The sequence below is a fragment of the Heliangelus exortis genome, chromosome 1, assembly GCF_036169615.1.
Source record: "Heliangelus exortis chromosome 1, bHelExo1.hap1, whole genome shotgun sequence".
Lineage (NCBI taxonomy): Eukaryota > Metazoa > Chordata > Aves > Apodiformes > Trochilidae > Heliangelus > Heliangelus exortis.
In genome coordinates, this window is record NC_092422.1 from 158,838,385 (window position 1) to 158,856,814 (window position 18,430).

General features: G+C 37.6%; 1 long non-coding RNA gene across 9 annotated transcripts in view; it reads left to right on the plus strand.

Annotated features, from left to right (window-relative positions):
• The window catches only part of LOC139791272 (uncharacterized), a 294,536-nt gene that overhangs the window by 175,690 nt on the left and 100,416 nt on the right, over positions 1-18,430 (plus strand). For all 9 annotated transcript variants that reach the window (XR_011723849.1, XR_011723853.1, XR_011723852.1 and 6 more), the window contains one exon: positions 4,607-4,780. This is a non-coding gene — a long non-coding RNA (uncharacterized lncRNA). The remainder of the gene's footprint in view (positions 1-4,606; positions 4,781-18,430) is intronic.

An 18,430-nucleotide genomic window follows, 5' to 3' on the forward strand; every position in this document is an offset into this window, starting at 1 on the left:
AGGTTTACTCATTATTTACCTAGTCACAGTTCATTTATAGCTAATGTAACTATCTCATGTTATTGAACTGCAAACACGTAACTGCACAGCAAGCTGCTGGAAGTTACAAGATGTTCTCATGGGGTTTTTTTGGTGAGAGGGTAAAATGTAACTCAAGTTTCAGTGATTGAAATTTAAAAAAGATTATTTTTTCTTTTGCAGAAATGAAACATTATTGAGCTGTGTGGCATGCGTAATAGTAAATAGCTAATACGCATATGTGTAGTGGCAGTAGTGAAAAGATGTGTCAAGAGATTAAGAAAATTTATAGGGCTAATACAGAAACGTGTTTAATGCTTTAAAAGAAAGAGTTGAAAAAAAAATAGCAGCCTACTCAGATTCCTCATTGCTACTAGTTTACAGCCATTTCCATTCTTACTTCCTAGGTCACAAAGAGTTCAGTGGTCCCTCTTACAACCAGAGTAAAAATATTATTGTCCTTTCTTACCTTCTGTATGTTCCTTCCACCACAGTGAAAGGAAGTTTGTTGTCCTCGAAAACTTCTTTTTATGGGCTGATCTTTTTGTATGCACCAGGTTTTCTTTGTTCTTTTTGCTCTTCTCCATGTACCATTGCACACGGTGTCTGTGTAATGGCAGGGTTTTTTCCATCCTTTACAGTAACAATAGTAGGTCTTGGACATCCTTCATCCTAATCCACCATCTCCATCCTACTCAAAACCAGCTATTGAGGCCCAAGATCTCCAGTGACTGTGAATGCAGCTGGGAACACGGCCCTCATCTCCCACTTCTTTTAGGTTGGCGCTCAGACCCCATTGCAGATGGTCCATACATAATAAAGATTTTTTTTTTTTTTCTTCTGAGGTAGTTTTCCATGAATGTGAGAGGTAGATACTCTGGCAAGCTTAGACCTGTGTTTTTTATAATTTTTTTTTCTAACTGAGCCTTGAGGGACTTTTTAACCACAGTTTGCAACTCCTTAATAGCATATGGAGCTCTGTAGTATCATGGTGCCAGAATTAAGAACCTGATTTATCCACGTGATCTTATTTTAGGGAAAATTATATACATTAGCAAAATGAAGTTAGGGCACAGCTGGACAAGAAAAAGAAATTAAGCAAAACCACTTCAGGAATGGAGGAAAATTAATTGCTTTAGGGAGGTGGTCTTCTAGTAGAAGTATAGCAGGTTTGTGCTGTGTTTTAAAACTGCTTTGGGGTGGCCTGTTATAACTGTATATTTCTTACTACTCCTAATAAGGTTTTTTTTTCAGTGGGTTCACTTTATAACACTTTTAGAATAGAATAATGAAATCTGTGTACCAAAAATGTACCCAGAACCTCATATGAGAGCCAAATGAGGATTTTCCAGGGTCAGATGCTTGAAGTTCTAGGTAGATCAACACTGTTGCTGCCCAGTTCCTTCGTGCATTATCATATTTATGTTGTATGCACTGTTTTACAGTAGTATTAAATAAAATAGGTACATGTGTGGAGATCTATTTCATGGGTCTTGCTGTGCATGTGTTTTGATTTTCTGCTATGTGAGGAAGCTGCCTGCCTGCACAGGACTGTTCTTGATCTCAGCAGTGTGCTTTGGGAGCTGAAAATGTAGAACATATAAAGGAAAAAAATAATGGAAATACATTTGCACCAGCAGTTTTAACAGCTGATTTGACGCCCATGAGAAAGGATATGACAAGCTCGTGAGATTGTATTTTTTTAAAAAGATAAGTGAAAAACATCCTGAACTACCTTGGATTTTGTTAATGAGGAAAATTTTTACAGATATTTCTCTCCTTTTCTATTTTGCATGTTGATACTGTAGGAGGGTTATTAGATAGGAACCATTACAGTGCAGAATCCCTGTATGGTTTTGAAAGTATTTGCAAAAATACTTTGGGATACAAGTGTCTGAAAGAATAATTCGCTTGTTGAGCTAAAAAAACACTGGTGTCAGATAAGACACTCTTTTAGGTTCTGAAGGGTATCTAAGGAGTGAATGGAGTTGTGAGACCAGCTCCAAAAAACATGCCAGGCAGAAGTGATCCTAAATACAGAATGATTGGGTTGGAAGGGACCTCAGGAGGTCCAATCTGCTGCTCAAATCAGAGTGGACTGTGAGATGAGACCAGGTTGCTCAGGGTTTCATGCAGTTGGGTCATGAAACCACCCAAGCATGGAGACTGCACAACCTTTCTTACTACAGAAACTTTTTTTCCTATTTGCAGCCTGAGCCTCTCATACTTTAACTTGTATCTGTTGTCTGTTGTTATACCACCACACCCAGCTGAAACAACCTGGCTCTGACTTCTCAATAACCACTCCTCAGGTATGGAAAGGCTATGACCAAAGCCTTCTCCAGGCTAAGCAAGCTCTGTTCCCTTAGACTCTTCTCACAGGGCTAATGCTCCAGCCCTGACTCTCTTGGGGATGGATCCTCCTCCTTAGTCTGTCTACTTTGCAGTGACCCTCAGCAAGATGATGAGTGACACAGGAGGCCTGTCTGTCACATGCAGGGCCACATGGTGGCCGTAGCCAGGACAGGCTTGGTGGCTTCACATGAACCATACTCCTCTCTCCAAGCTGATCTAAGGTACATGAGTATTTTTGTTGACCATCAGATAGGAGAACTACCAGGATCTGATGCTGTTGGCTGGCTTGGCCTTGACCTTCACAGCAGTTTTCTGGGTTAATAGTGTGGTGTTACTAATTTTAGGTATTAATTTAGAAAAATATTAGCCTGGATTTGAAAATCATGTCACAGTTTAAATGCTCTACGATGCTAAAACACTGTAGAGTTTTTTTTACTCTGCTGAGTGGTTTTTGAGCTGCTGAGATGCACATTTTAAGCATTAAACATGAAGGTTAGAGACATACTTAGGCTTAGATTGTTAAGTGTCTTGTAATTGCATAACTACAGAAGCCAAGGCTTTAAGAACAATACTGAATATCATGAAATTTGTGATTTGATTTTAAAATTAAGCAACATTGATAAGATCAAGAGTCTGTTGCTTTTGTAAAGCAAATGTTCATTTAAGAAGGGTTTTTTCAAATAGTGAACCATGTCTGTAAAGTTCTAAAATGATAGCTGCTATTATGTGCTCATCTGCTTGGCACAGTAATTAAAGTTTACATTAAGGCTCTAAGGCATGCATTTAAAAGTATGGATTGAAATTAATCACCCTGCCACTACATAAATTGCTTGCTGAATAAAACAGTATATATGTTTCTATAGAAGTTGTACCTTTGTGCATTCTGCATGAATACAGTTAGATTTAATATTTCATATATTTTGTTACATATAATTTAAAAAGATAAAATATATTTCATTTTATTAACTATATACAGGGTCTTATTTACATATTTCACCTATCCAGGAAAATAAATCTTGCACCATAATGACCAGTAAATGTTAAACTGCTGAGGTACTCAAATACTGCTCAAGGAGTCTTTGAGCTGTCCACAAGCCATCTCTGGGAGAAGGGCAACAGGAATTCCTGTCTCTGTAGGATTTGAATCATCCTAGATGGCTGTTTCCACATACACCCTGCAGATGGGGGTGAGTCTCTCACTGCACACCAGGCTTGGCCCTTCTCATGCAAACTGAGGAAGGGATTTTTAGCAAAAGATGAGGTCTGGGGAGGAGGCCCTTTTCTAGTTAAAAAAGCCAATATTTTTTTCAGGCATTAATTTGTTTTATCTTAGATTTAAGCTTGCAATGCTGATTGCATTTCTGGCTTTCTGAATGTTGCACAGTGTCCTTAGGAAATCTCCAGTGTGAATTTTACAGGCTGTAGAGTCCCCAAGTGAGGTACTGCTGCTGTCTCTAACATGGCTACTCTTGGTACGAGCAACCCTTTGTAGTAAACAAATTTGAGAAATCATTAATGTTACTCCTGTACTGGACAATTCGTCAGATTTACTCCGTTATTTTACAGACTACGTGACTTGTAAGTCAAAAAGCAGGTGTCTGTCCTTTTCACGTTGCTGAAATGCATGCGGCACGTAGTTCAAAACAATGCTGCTGTCCTGCTTTACAATGCAGATAACTTCTTTTCTGTTACAGTTTGTCTCACTGTCTAGGGAGCAGTTGGAAATATATGTGCTCACTGCTCGATCTGTTGCTTTTTTCCTTGTGATACCGTGCAGTCTCACAACAAAGAGTGTCCTTCTGTGCAGCACAAGCACAAAGCTAATGGACTAGGACAGAGATGTATCGAGCAGCGTGTTGATAAAAAGAACACAAGAACAAGATTGTTATATTGAGAATTTTTTGGTGCTCTTGTGAAGCTAAAATGCATGCACTAAAAATGTCTTGTTCTTCCCTACCTACATCCCGATATAGGACCCGGTTTTAAAAAATGAATGTTTCTCTGAAACTTTGATTTTTAGACTTGCACTTTCTGTACAAACTCTTTGTATGTTTGAGTTCTAAATGCGGTTTTCAGGAATTCTTTCTTTTACAGACAGTATTGATGATCCTGTCTGAGAGTTACAAAAGCAGAAAAAAGAAAACCCTTACAGGCATTTGCTACTTCAGTTGATAGATATTTACATGTTTCTGCACGGTGAAAGATTTTCTCTTTTCTTAATTTATTTTTTCAGTGTATCAGCCTGGATGTAATCTCCCTGTAAGGAGTGTGAAATTTACTGCAGAAGAATTACAGCTTAGCACTGAAAAAGCTCTTCCTCATCTGAACCACAGGCTGAGCGTTGCCAAAGAGAAGTTTTCTATCACATTTTCTGCAAGAGTCTGAGAAGATTCTTCTGAAACTTGTGGTAAGATTTAAAAAAAGAACAAACTACATGTTTGTAAAGTAGTAGCTGATATGAATTGTAGACGAAGATATCTTTGTGCACTGATCTTTGTGCTGAAATGTCTCTTGGAGCAATAGCATGTAAGAAAATTTCAATGCAATACTTGTTTGAATGATGAAAATAGAAACAATAAGCCAAATTTTACTACCAAGGTTAATTATGTCTCTATATATGAAGAAATAGTTTACTGTTAAAAAATGAAATAATGTATTATGTATTCTTTTGATAATATCTGTCAAAGCACAGAAATGTTTAACTATGAAAAATAAGTTCTTTTTAAAAACATGGAAAGTATGAATCACTGAGTAGTACAATATATTTTGACTTGCTTAGCTTTGTAGAAATAGCCGAAATATTTGTATTTTGTATAGTTATTGTTGTTACCTTGTTTTCAGTTGTTTTGTTTTTAGTACTGGTATCCATTACCATACATTTGGTGAATTCTTCCAGCTTATTTCCTTATTGCTATATCTATTTAGTTCAGATAGTTGGTGTGTGATCAGCATACCTACTCTGCAACTGTAGTCATAGTATTTCATATACAGAGCATTTTCCAAGGAATATCAGTACTTTCTCATATACATGCATCCTTTTCCTGCTTTTGTTTTCAGATCATATATATAAAAATTATTGCTGAAGACCTTTTTCTAAGTATGTATTGGGTACAGTTCTTAATATTAACAGGTGTTTACATTCATGGCAATATAAAATGCTTGTTATGACTTTTAATGGAACGCTCTCTTAATAGCCTGAGGAATTTGGCCAGGGCATACAAACGATTTATTTTTTATTTGTTTGTAGTCAGGCAAGTTTGTAATTAAGACAGTAATGGGCATAAGCATTCTTGCAGCCTTTGCAGTTCATCTTTCTTGTTAACATCAAAGAGAATATTTGTGGTTGAAGACATAGCAGTCAGTAATAAGTGTGGGAGAATCAATAGCAAGCAGGTTTTTTCATTATTTTTTTTAAATCAGGTTATCCCCTATCCTCCTATGGCCTGTGTATCTGCAATAAATGGAAAACATGCAATCTTTTTTTTTTCTTTTTTTGGTTATCATTACAAATGCCGTAGATAAAAATGCTACCTACACATTGGTACCACATTCTGTGCTCAGCCCAGACCACCAGAGATATTAATGAAAATGTACAAAGGCTTGTATAACCTTTACCTCAGTGTCTTATTTCTAGAAATGGCTAGTGTAAATTTGTCTTTTGCTGAAGAATCCATTCCATTGATCTGTAGCCTGCATACTCCAACTATTAATTAAATGAAGAACATGATAAAGCTAAACAGGAATCTTGATATAGGATGGCAGTACTTTGGTTAGCATAGGAAATACATACATGTGTGAATATATGTGTCTTCATGCATACATCTATATAAGTATATGAAGTGGTTTGGATTTACTGTGTCTGAGAACAAAGCCTTATATTTGACAGATCTTTAAGTCAAAGCATTGTGCATCTTTTGTGTCATTTCTGAGACAGTTGAGATCCGCTGAAATAGTCCTGGAGGATCACCAGTGTGTAAGAGTTGCCAGCAACACGGTTTCTTTAAGGACCCGTTGAGTCTGTGGTATAATTCCTCTCACAGTTTGGTTCACAATAAGGTGTATTTGTTGGGTATTTGTCACTGCAGCTACTAGGGACATCTGCTTGAGACTGGAAAGGTACTAGGGGGCTGAGAGCCCTTAACACAGTTATATAGAGTAATGACTTCCATTGATTCAGTGTTTTCAATTTGCTGATTTTTGTCTTGATTTGTCTTTTAATTATGTGCCAGTGGTGTAAAAAGATTGAGATTTGTGTGTCCATATATTTTACACTGAATTTAAAACACCAATAGCTCACCATAAGAGTCTTCTTAAAAAACATGGAGAAGAAAAATCAAGTCTGGTTAAGAGGTGCTTCTTATTAAGAAAATAGTTCTTATTAAGAAAATAGTTATTATTTTTATTATTATTGCTATTTCTGGTGTGCATAGTGCACCAGAAGCATAGTAATTCATACATTGCTTTAGGATTAGACATCAGAATAAATTGCAAGATCAGAGATTAAATTAAAATCTTCAAAAACTTGATTGTCATGTATTTTTGAGGAAGTATTCTATTCCAGTAACTCTAATGTGTGAAGTCTTGTTGAGGTTAACTCTGAAGGCTGACATTCATTTTCCGAGGAAGAAACCCAGCTGACAATACAGTCAGATGATGCCCAATGATGTTATCGCAAATAGTTAATTAAAATAAATTAATAGTCAGGACATATTCAATGGGTACAGCAAATGCTAGGTTCTCTTTTCATTGCTAAATTGTTTCACAATTTTCTCAGGAATAGTTTATTTTGGAAAAATTAAGCTTTGGGTCTTAGAATAACTAACAGTCAGTACTCTTACTTTTTTCTCATTTTGTTGGTTCTTACTCATGTATTCATAGGAGGATTTTTTGGAACATACCTTAAAAGCCTTTTAATGCCCAATAAACCTTCCTTCAAATTGCTTGCTCTGGTACTCTCAGAGGGAGGAGAAACTGTTCTCCCATGCTTCCAGTGTCCTGGATATGTGCAGATGACTCCTGTCAGCTGATGCTGCTTTGCCTAGATATAAATAGAAAGAGAACTCAGTAAATCTGGCCCTGCCTTACCTGTTGCAAAATAAGAAATGAGGCTTTTTGAAAACAGGTGCAAACAGAAATTCAAATGAAGTTTTCTTTTTTTATAATTTCTTGCTTTATGGCCCAGGGAATGTGGTGTTTTCAAATTCTCAAACCAGCAGGGGGGAAAGGCTGACCCAGTGCTTGTTACATTTCTTGAAAGTTAATTTACATGTGTTCCGTTGAAGAAAAAGGATTGGTTGTCTGAGGTTTTGGTTTGTTTGTGCATTTTCTGTGTAATTCCACATGAATTTGAATAATTTGGACTTCTGCTTACACCCACCTGTGAAAAGCAGATTCTCTTGTACACAGGAGATCTTAGCTTGGCTGGTGAGAAGTGAATACAGAAAAGGGGCAGTGCAGTCACTTCAATGTTAAATTGCTCATGCAAGCCTTGAAAGGCTGAATTTCTTTCCAGATCGCAGGAAATTAAATAATACTTTTTTTTTCTTTTTTCTTTTTTGGTTTTTTTTTTTCTTTTTTTAAGTCCAGAGAAGGAATGTGCTGGAATAGAAATACTGTATGTAACATAAAGATTAAGACAAGAAGCTGGTGTCCTCATATTAAAATTGTTCGTTGAATCAGGTCCTTAGAATATTGTCAAATTTAAAATAGTTAGGATGAACTTTCAATCCAGAGCATGTTATACAGATTTACTGGATAGGGCAATTTCAGTCAAAACAGTTAACTTTTTCTGAGAAGAGGGCAGTCTTACCAAAGTTGTGTTCTTTGAGGACTTCATGCTTTAACTGCAGCTTTTTTCTGTTGAGACCTCTAAATATAAATCTTTATTCGTACACTAAGTTGTCTCCAACCGAAAGGGGGTTGTGAGATGATTACATGTTCCTTGTCATTTGACCCTTTTTCTGATAGGTTCTAAAAAATGTCTACAGGCTTAAATAAATATGGCAGGGGTCTTCAGTATGTAGCTCTTTTTCTCTGCACATAATTCCTGTGCAAGAGGTCTTGTAAGAAAAAGTGGCTTGGCTCTACCTAACATTGAAAAAAGAAATTTTATTTTGAAGACTTATGGAACAAAAGGAGCTTGTAAGGAGTAATGTAAGAAGGTAATTAAATTCCCTGGGTAACCAGGAGAAAGATAGAAAAGCAGTAATATTACTTTGGAGTATTTTTGGTAAGGCATAATCTTTCTGTTATTTTTGTTTAAGTAATATTCTTTATTTTCTATAAATATTGTATTTCTACAAATTACAAAACAGGTGACCAAGTATTGTCGTAGTCAATATTACTTGCGAACTTCCAATAACTGCTTATATTAGTTATTAATGAAACTGAATTTTTAAACAATGATTTGCATAAATGAATTCTCATCATTGTAAGCTTCATACCCACCTAAAGCAAAATCCAAGACAGATCGACATCAAATGTGTTGATAGTTCCTACCTTAAAAGCACTAGGAGCATAATTTCTCTGCGGGTGATGAAATGAGGTAGATGATTTTTCCCACCTAGTTTAAAAACATAGTTCATCCTGTTCTGGATGGAAAGGGGGTTTCTCTAAGTGCCTACATCCTCTTGGTCTGCTCTGATGAGTGTCTGATCCTGGGCAGCCAGTGTCTAGCAGGTTGAAGGCATAGGAAATGACCTGCACAGCCACATTGCTTGGGACTGGAACCAGTTCAATTGACTGGGAAATGGTCTGCTGCTTTTAACAGAATTCAGGACACCTCTCTCAGATGCATAGATGTCTTCTGTGCTCTGACTTTATAAAATGCATCAGGAATTACACTCTCTAGTAAAAAGAAGTTCACTGCATTTCACTGTCAGAAATAAGAATGGCCTACTTACTAAAAACTGTTATGTATATACATCGAAATTAAACCTTATCAATGAGGTTTTACTACAAATGCTGACACTGAAGGAAATAAAGCCATCATATACACACATTATTCAGTGCTGAATTTTGAAGGGTCTTGGTGTTGAAGGTTTGTATGTTTATTAGCACTAGCAGCCTAATCACTACATTTCAGAAGAGCATTAGCAACATGTGGCTATTCCTGACAGATGCCACGCTGCAGATCACATTACTTGAGTGACTGGTAACAATGTTTTTTACCAGTGCAATTGGTGACAAAGCATCCCTAACCAACCAGTGGAAGCTGAGCTGTATGAATCATACTCATTCTTGTGTTTGGGAACTTAAAGTTATTTCATCACAGACATCTATATTATTTATAACTTAGTCACATTGATATTTCAGCTTATTCCAATTGTAGTAGGTCTTGAAGTAGCAGGATAATAGATGGATGCCTGTTAAAATAATTTTTATATTGCCTCTGATAAAAAAGCTGATTAACAACTGGAATTCAGTTGTCTCTTTCTTTAGGAAGCATCATAATTTGTTAAGGCCATTGTTTCTCTCTTTCATGTGTATGTGTTTGTGTATTTCTTTCTTTCTAGAGAGTGCTAAAAATCAGGGTAGAAAGGGAATGTGAAAAAGGTGCCAGTGTTGTCATTTGAAATGTTAGTATGATATTGCTGTTCATCAGTGACAGATGAATCTGTTAATAAAATGCCATCTTTTTATTGTGTCAGACATTATGTTACTCAGTCTTTGGGCTTCTCTGTGGTTTTGATACTTTCAGGGAAATGGATTTGCACCTCAGAGAATCAGTAAATTAATCTTAAAGGCACTCGCCATCTTCTGCCCTAAGAAGTGGCCAAAATTTTAAATACAGTCATTCTGGATTAGCTCTCTGGTGAAGAATTCCTCTGTCAGGTATTTGACAAACTGTGGGATGTGCTGTCTTATAACTCTGTGACTTCTGCTGTGCATCAGTGTACTTGAGACATGGGGTTGCATTAGTGCTAAACTGGTCTCGGGACATCCAGTCGAATGGACTGTGCAACATTCAGGAACAGTTTCACCCCTCATCCAGTGATTCTTAGGCCACTCAACAGTTTCTCCATCCGTGCCCCAGTGGTTGATAGGCACAGTCAGTGATGTGGCTGGGTGATATGGCAAATTTTCTTTTCCGTGAACAAGTAACCATGGTGAAACCAGATCCCAACATTGGTAATACTGCCAAAGAGCACAGATCAGGTGAACGATTTCATTGCTGAATTTCACTGCTTCCTAGAGATGTAAAATAGTGCTCTCAGGTAGTCCCTTAGCACTCTGAGCTAAGAGGTTAGAGTGTGACTATAGCATCCTGACAGCCTGTAATGAAGCTATGGAGATGTTTGATCAGGAGCCTTATCTTTTTTTCATTTAACACTTGCTTCAGAAGATGTGACCCATAAAAACTGCTGTCTTTAATTTTTCCTTTACGTTGGACCTTGAATGAAAAAGAATCTCCCTCTTCAGGTGGCCTGAGAGGAGAAACATTTTGGGCATGATTTTAAGAAACCAGGTTTAGATGCTGGGTAAAACCCCACTAGTTTTGAGGTCATCATCTCTCTTGTCTCTTTTTTTTTTTTTTTTTTTAACAATTTAGACAGTTCTAGCCTGCTCTGCCTATCAGGGGAATGTATCAATTCTTGAGATTGAATAGGAGAAGTCAGTAGGTATTGAAGCCCTTTTATAGGTGTATCTGATATTCTTTGATTAAATATAAGCATGTGATAGTCAGGATATGATTTTTTATATTTCATTGGGTTTTTTGAAAAATTTATTCTTTTTTCATAGGAGAGAACTGTTTCTGCTGGATGAAAACTCCGGAATGCAAGCTGTAGTTGAAAAAATAAATTTAAGGGCATGTTATTTCTGATGTAAATGTGAAATTGCTATGGTCATGGGTGCACAGACTGCTCTAAATTCATAGGTTCATGCAGTGCTACTGCTCTGACTACAATACTGATTCTAGGATAATAGTATAAAGAAAGTGCAATGTGTCCTTTTCCCATTTTTAGATACGGTTTAGCAGGTAGACATGAAATTAATCAATGCCACTTGACCACTCAGCTCTCTGTGGAAGAGCTCCACAAATCACAAGTTAGTGCAGGGCTACTAAGCTGGTTGACATAGTCAGAAGGTAGATCTGTAAAACTGGTTTGTAAAACCCATGGTTAAGCAATTATCTGGCCTCTCTGTTCTTTTTTTTAAAAATTTAAGTTCACTTGAGTATTAATGGATAATGAAACTCTGCATCCACTAAAATTCAAGATATAGTAAGCTGGCCACAATAAGCAATTATTTTTTTTTTTAAAAAAGCATGAAAGAATAATTTTAGGCATATATTAGATTTAAATTAACAGCTGTGCGAAATATTATTCTCAGACAGTGGAGTAAGGCACTAGGACTGACACAAGTTGCTCTCTGAGTATTCCCTGGATTAGAAGGTCTTGCTGTTTGGATTCTGTCATGAAATGGTTGGCATCCCAACAATCGTGACAAGTGTATGTGTTGGCAAGGAATTAAAAATGGTGGTGCCTCTGAAGATTTGCAGGAGGTCACTGCCTGGGGATGGCAGACACTTGTAGCTGTTGCTAATGCCATTCTGTTGTCTGTGTTGCAGCCATTTGCTAAAACAAAGCAAGGTTGGTCACATGTTCCACCTGCTAATAGGAGCTGCTACATTGGGTTTTCTTTGAGCATTTTTTGACACTGGAGTTGTCATGTCACCACTTGTTGTTGTTGTTCTGATAATAAATTAAATCTGCCGAGAAAATTTAGATTTTAAGCTTTAAGGTTTTACTGCGTTTAAACTGCAGTAAAGGTGGCTTGGAAAAGTATGACTCTTGTAAAATCTTTACCCTCAAGAGGAAATATCTGATTTTTCATTTGGCTTTGATCCAGTCTCATCAACACAATTTTGCTTCTTCAAACACTTGAGCCTGCAGTTCATTATAGTGCAAGACCAGAACCCTTCTATTACGTTATTTTTTTTCCACAATTACAATGAGTCTTAAAATCACATTTGCCAAAAGAAAGGCTTCCAACAACCCCAAATCTTAACCCTTACAATTTGCTGTCACTTTGGCTTCCTAGAGGGACACCAGAAGATTCAATTCCAGCACCTTTGTTCTTCTGACAGAAGACCAGTTGAATGTGGGGCATTGTTTGGTGGTGTGGCTTGATGATATTTCTCTGTGGCCAAGTCAAATTGAGCATATGGTGACCTCACAAAAGTATTTCAATTCTCACATCTTTTTTTGCAGTATTTTTAATTACTCTCCTAAAGTACACTAAGCAATGCTTTTACTTTTTTTGAAGGGTAGCAAAGTACTTGGCCTAAGTATGTTGTGTCTGTTTTACTGTGGCAGTGGTGGGGTGGTGGTGGTGGTGTGTGACCCATTTTGAAGTTCTAGCTGACATGTGAATGTTAATGGCCACCTCCACCTACAAATCAAGGGTGCATGGTCAGAGGGCAGTTGATTCCTTGCCTGATGCTGGTGCACCCCTGGTAGTGATCCAGTAGAGCTTCTTAACCTGCAAAGCTGCACAGCCCAGCAGGAGGGACTGAAGGGGATCTCTGTTCTTATGAATTTTACCATCCTTCCAGAGCAGAGCCTTGGACTATTTTTCAGAGCTTATGTATTCGATTAAAACATAATTTGCCTTCAGCTTATGAAGCTGAGAAGCTCCTAGAGGCATGAATTAATGGGGAGACAGGTTGTCTACAGAGTTGAGGAGCTGTGCTGCGGAAGAAAAATACCATTCTGCTAGGTGATTTGTTAGGTTCAGGCAATGCTTCCAGAAATTTCCATGCAAGAACATTTATCTGCAATTGGGACTGACTGACACAATCACCTCTTAGGAAACTCTCCCTTAGAGAATGTAGTTTTCTTAAACATGGTCGTTAGAAGTCTAGGAAAAGAAATTTAATACTTAGGCAGGAGGGAGGTGTGGGTGAATACTTCAGAAAACTTGGTGATGTCTGCCAAGCTTGTAGAACAACCTCTTTTCTCTGTGACTGTGGCAACCCAAGTGGAAGTTGGAAAGAGGAGAATGATTTGCCAGTTTGAAAAACTGGATGCTTTATTCTCTTTGTACCTGACTGAAATATCCATGTATTAATATATGCATTAGAGGTCTCCAAATACCCATATTAAAGTTGGCTGCAAAAATATGGAGTCCTCATTTTATTTGCCTAGCATACTGTGCATGGAAACATGATTAGCATCAGGCAGTGAAAAAAATCTGATTAACAGCACCTAGAAATCGGCAAATTAATCCCCTGCAAAGAACCAGACCACTAGGAATGCAAAACTTCCAGGCCAAGGAAATTTCATGTGTAAGTGGAAAAAATGAGTCTGTCTGTGAATCTGACAAAGGGAATAAAAATGATAAAATGAAAGTACAGCTTTTTTACATTTTCACAGGACAAAATGAAAAAGTGAAATAAAATTGCCAGGACTTATTACCCTAGAACAGCTAAGGAAAATATTTGAGGAAAAAGAATACACAAGGTAGCAGAGGGATATTTTTCTCTAAATCTAAAAGGCAAGAAGCAGAGGATAGATGGTTGCATCGTGTTGCTGAGAATTCTGGCATGCACATGTACTTTTGAGACATAAAAGATCTCCTAATTAGAGACAGGATCATTTATGGGACATGTGATTCCAGTTTATGGGAGGAATTGCTGAGAAAAAGACATCTAACCCTAAAGGAATGAATCAAAGAACGAGAGCAGCTGAACTGTCCAGGCAAAGAAGCAAAATGATGGCTGCTCTTGCAATGCACAGGCTATGCTTAAAATGAATCCAGAGAAGAGGCCAGAGATGGGCTCATGAAGGATGCTGCCATGGTAGTGTATACCCCTCTGAACACATGCTGGGAAGCCTGTGGAAATAATTTTTACTGAGGTCTCAGTGCTGCATGCAGCCTCTTTTTTTGAAAAGGCAGCTGTGGTTAGAGTTGTAGAGAATTTTCCAAGGTACAAAAGGAAATTTACAGCAAGGCTTAAGCAAATTTGACATCTTGTAGCACATGTCCACTGCAGAAAGATGTCGCCACGTATATTTTCAGTGACCAGTCACAACAACTTTGCTTGTGCTGCACTCGTGGATCAGCAGCTCCCCGGCTGGCGGTGGGGATGTGGAGCCAGCCCACAGCTCCGGTGTGGCGAGGGACAGGGAGGCACTGCTGGGGAGCAGAGGGCAGGCCAAGTGGGATCACATTGAGGGGAGGCAGCCATCTGGGAGCAGTGGTGAAATGAGGGCTTTGAGCAATGCATAAAATCAAAGTAAAGTGAGGGGCTGGTAGGAAAAGTCACAAGAGTAGAACTCAGTAGTGAGCAGCAGGACTGTGCTGTGTGTGTCTGGCAGGCGCCTGGTGGGCTCTGCCATCCTCAGCCAGAGACAGAGGAGGCAGAAGGAAACCAACAGGCAGCATGACGGGCTTCATCGAGGTGAAAGCAAGTTCTGTTTCAGCAGAACAGGAAACAAGAGGCCGTTCTGGAGTTCAACATGTGTGAAGGAATATGAAATCAAGCTGGTCCAGGTGGGCTGGTGGTGAAGGCCAGCCTTTAGCTGTCTCTGGGTTAGCAACCTCTAGTTAGTCAGGAAATGTTTGCATGAAAAGCACAACTGCAGCTGTTAAGAGGAGAGTCGTGGTGACCTGTCTGCTGTTCAGACAGAGGAGAAATAAGAAGATAATGTTTGAAAGAGGCACCAGGAAGTTAATCGATCTGAGCCTGACCTGAATGTTACCCCCTTTTTTTTTGTGTTTCTGTACACCATTCTCTGAAGAAAAGCCAATTATATTTTAGAAGAATAGGGGCCTCTCATGTTGTTATTCATCATGTGGTACATGAAACACAAACAATAACTCTGAAATTGTGAGTTAACCTTGTCCTTTCATCACATATGATCATCTCATCAGTAGACTGGTGACTGCTCAAATCTGCCTGCAAATGGTTGGGCCCCAGACAACTAAACTTTTATACATCAGTACAAAAGCAGCAAAGAAGATGAGAAGGAAAACCGATTGTCCCCAGGGACACAGCATAGTGGTTTGAGTAGTTCTGCTTAGAAAGTCACTTGTGGCTTTTATAATGAGGAACTTAAGGTTTGAATTTTCAGACTTATTAGCTGTACATTTGTTTGTTTTTTATTAACTTAATATACTATGTGCCACATTTTCTTTGGGGTATTGAGTCAATTTCTTTTTCATAAAACTTTGAAGAGATTTAGGTCTCGAATTTCCTGAGTTATTTTATTTTATTCCTGTATATTTTAGATACAGCAGTTAATGTTCTCTATCCTGTTTCCTTTCTGGGAATATGTGCTTCTGGCTAATGTAGAAGGGTAATGTAGTTTTTGTTTTTTGTCTTTCTTGAAAACAGTGAGAATTGATCAGACATGATCAGACACAGTTAAACAACTCCAGCCTACAAAAGTCTCACTGGAAGTTTCTAATCCCCTAGCTCTCTTCTATAGAAAAGAAAAGCTTGTTTTAAAAACTTCAATAAGGATATGACTATTAATCTAGTATAATATACTTCATCTAGATGCTAAAAATCTTGGCTGTTAACAGTGATTAAATATAATTTCATCAGTAAAGGTGGTGTAAAAAAAAAAATAACACCTGACTTGCATTAGATGCTATCCTTAAGAAACTATGATTCCTTGAGTTAACAATTTACATATAACTTTGCTTTTTTATTTTGGGTAGTGCTTTGAAGGGTTCTTAAACACAGGAATATGTAGAAAGAATAAATAAACCATAGCAGAACAAATACACAGTTCTGAAGTGTTCTGCTAGGTTTCATTATATATCTGCAGTACATATGGTTTATTCAAAAAGAAAATTGGGCATAAAACTGAAAACTTAATGGAAAAATATTTTACCATCTTAAAGATCTGACCAAATAATAAAGATATTTCCAAGAAAAAACAAATGAACAAACCACCAGCTACGTGCCAGATACATTTTCATTGAATGGAATGGAGGGACTCACAGTAATTTCCGTTAAAGCTATTGAGTTAAGTCTTTTTATTTTCTCCTGTTATTTTCATATATTTAAAATCTGAGCTATGTCATGTCCTTAATACTATGCAACGTTTATACAGGTTTTACGATTTCTCCAAGTTAAGTGTTCTGGAAAAGTTATGCCTAGACAGAAGGATGTTAACTAAGTGAGCAGTTTTGTTACAATGTGGAATACCACATTCTGTTCTGTATCCTTGGAGCTAAACTGGATATTTGCAGATTTGGTGTTATTTTGTAGATTAAGAGAAAAGCTGTAAACTGAAAGATTACTGTAAAACCTGTTTCAGTGAAATACTTAAAATTATGAAATAATCTAATTCTTAAATAGCGTTGTTGCTGCCAGTGTTAAATATTACTGAAAGTATTTATTGCAGGGGCCTGAGTTACTACTAAAAGAAAAGTATAACAGCTTAAAGAAATCATATACTCCAAATGTGTACCAGAGGAATAATCATATAATTTCTCTGGGTATTCAAGAGATGTGATAATTGCGAGGCAAAGAATGCTAATGGTAATATTTCCACTGAGAAATGCAGTAAAAATGTATTTAGCTGTTTCCCTAAACAAAGTTTAAGTCCAGATCTTGAGGTGATCTGTGGTGAGAACTGCTCTGAACTAACCTTAACACTGATGTGTCTTCTCCACTTTTAGGCACTTTCTACTTTGAGGGTAGTAAAGATATTGAAACCATGAAAATGCATTAATATTTAGGGCATTTAATGATATATTCAAATATAATCATGTGAGATACAAAACAAAGATAGTGTTGATCATGAAAAATTAGTCCCTTGTGAATTTATTATTCCTATTCTGCTAAACTTTTTTTTATTTGTGTTTTATTTTGAGAATCCCAATGTGAAAAAAAATTTTATAATCTGTGTTTCACATTTTTGGCCCTCATGCAGTTTTGATTCATAAGTTGAAATCCTGTTTCCATGGAAATCACTTGACTTCTTGAACAACTCTGAATTTCCTCCAGAAATAAAGGCAACTGGGGGACATCATCTAGGCTGATTCTGCCCATAATGTTGACCATAGTATTTTCCCAGATGAATGGGAGATCTATTCTAGTAATGATTCAAGTAAGGATTCCCAACTTACAGAATGGTAGAAGTTGGAAGGGACCTCTGGAGATCATCTAGTCCAGCCCCTTTGCTAAAGCACAGGGTCATGTCCAGGCAGGTGTTAAATATCTCTAGAGAAGACTCCACAACCTCTCTGGTCAGCCTGCTTCAGTGCTCTGTCACCCTCTAAGTAAAAGAGTTTTTCTTCATGTTTAGTTGGAGCTTATTGTGTTCTATTTTCATGCCAGTTGCCCCTTGTCTCAGAGGGCACCACTGAGAATAGACTGGCCCCATCCTCCTGACATCTGCCCTGTATACATATATATATATATATATATATATATATAAGCATGAATAAGATCCCCTCTCAAGTCTTCTCCAGGTAAAACAGACCTAGGTTTCATCCTTTATTCACCAGAGATGCTCCAGTCCCCTAATCATCTTTGTAGCCATTAGCTACAAATGTAAATGTATCAAAATCTCTTGTATCAAGAGAAACACAAATTAGCAACAACAAAGAAAAAATTGTATGACATATATATATATATGCTATATATATATATATAAACACACATATATATATATGCTTGACACCCTGGCAACATACACATGCTGAAAAAAAACCCCAGGGACACCTGCAGTTGTCACCATTACCTTTTAAGTTTCTACAATCAACCCTCTTGTTCCTAGTGAGGTTGAGCTGCAGCTGTGAAGCCTTCATTCACAGCCTGTTTCCCTTCCAGTTACCACTAGGGTGGGTATTTGACAGACACGTTTGAGTTGGAAGTGTCTGAGTGCTATCCACATCAATGCCTGCTGGACATAAACCTCCCAAGTTACCTCCAGACATAGTGAACAACTTGTGATAATAGCAGAGGGTTGTGTTTTTTCCCAGATTTCTAGAAGAAAAAAAGCAATTCAGCAGGTCAAAGATTTGCAGAGGACAGGACAGTATCTGCAGTGTCTCCTGTTGGCCAGCGTTAAAAGCTCGTAGAAGTGCTGGA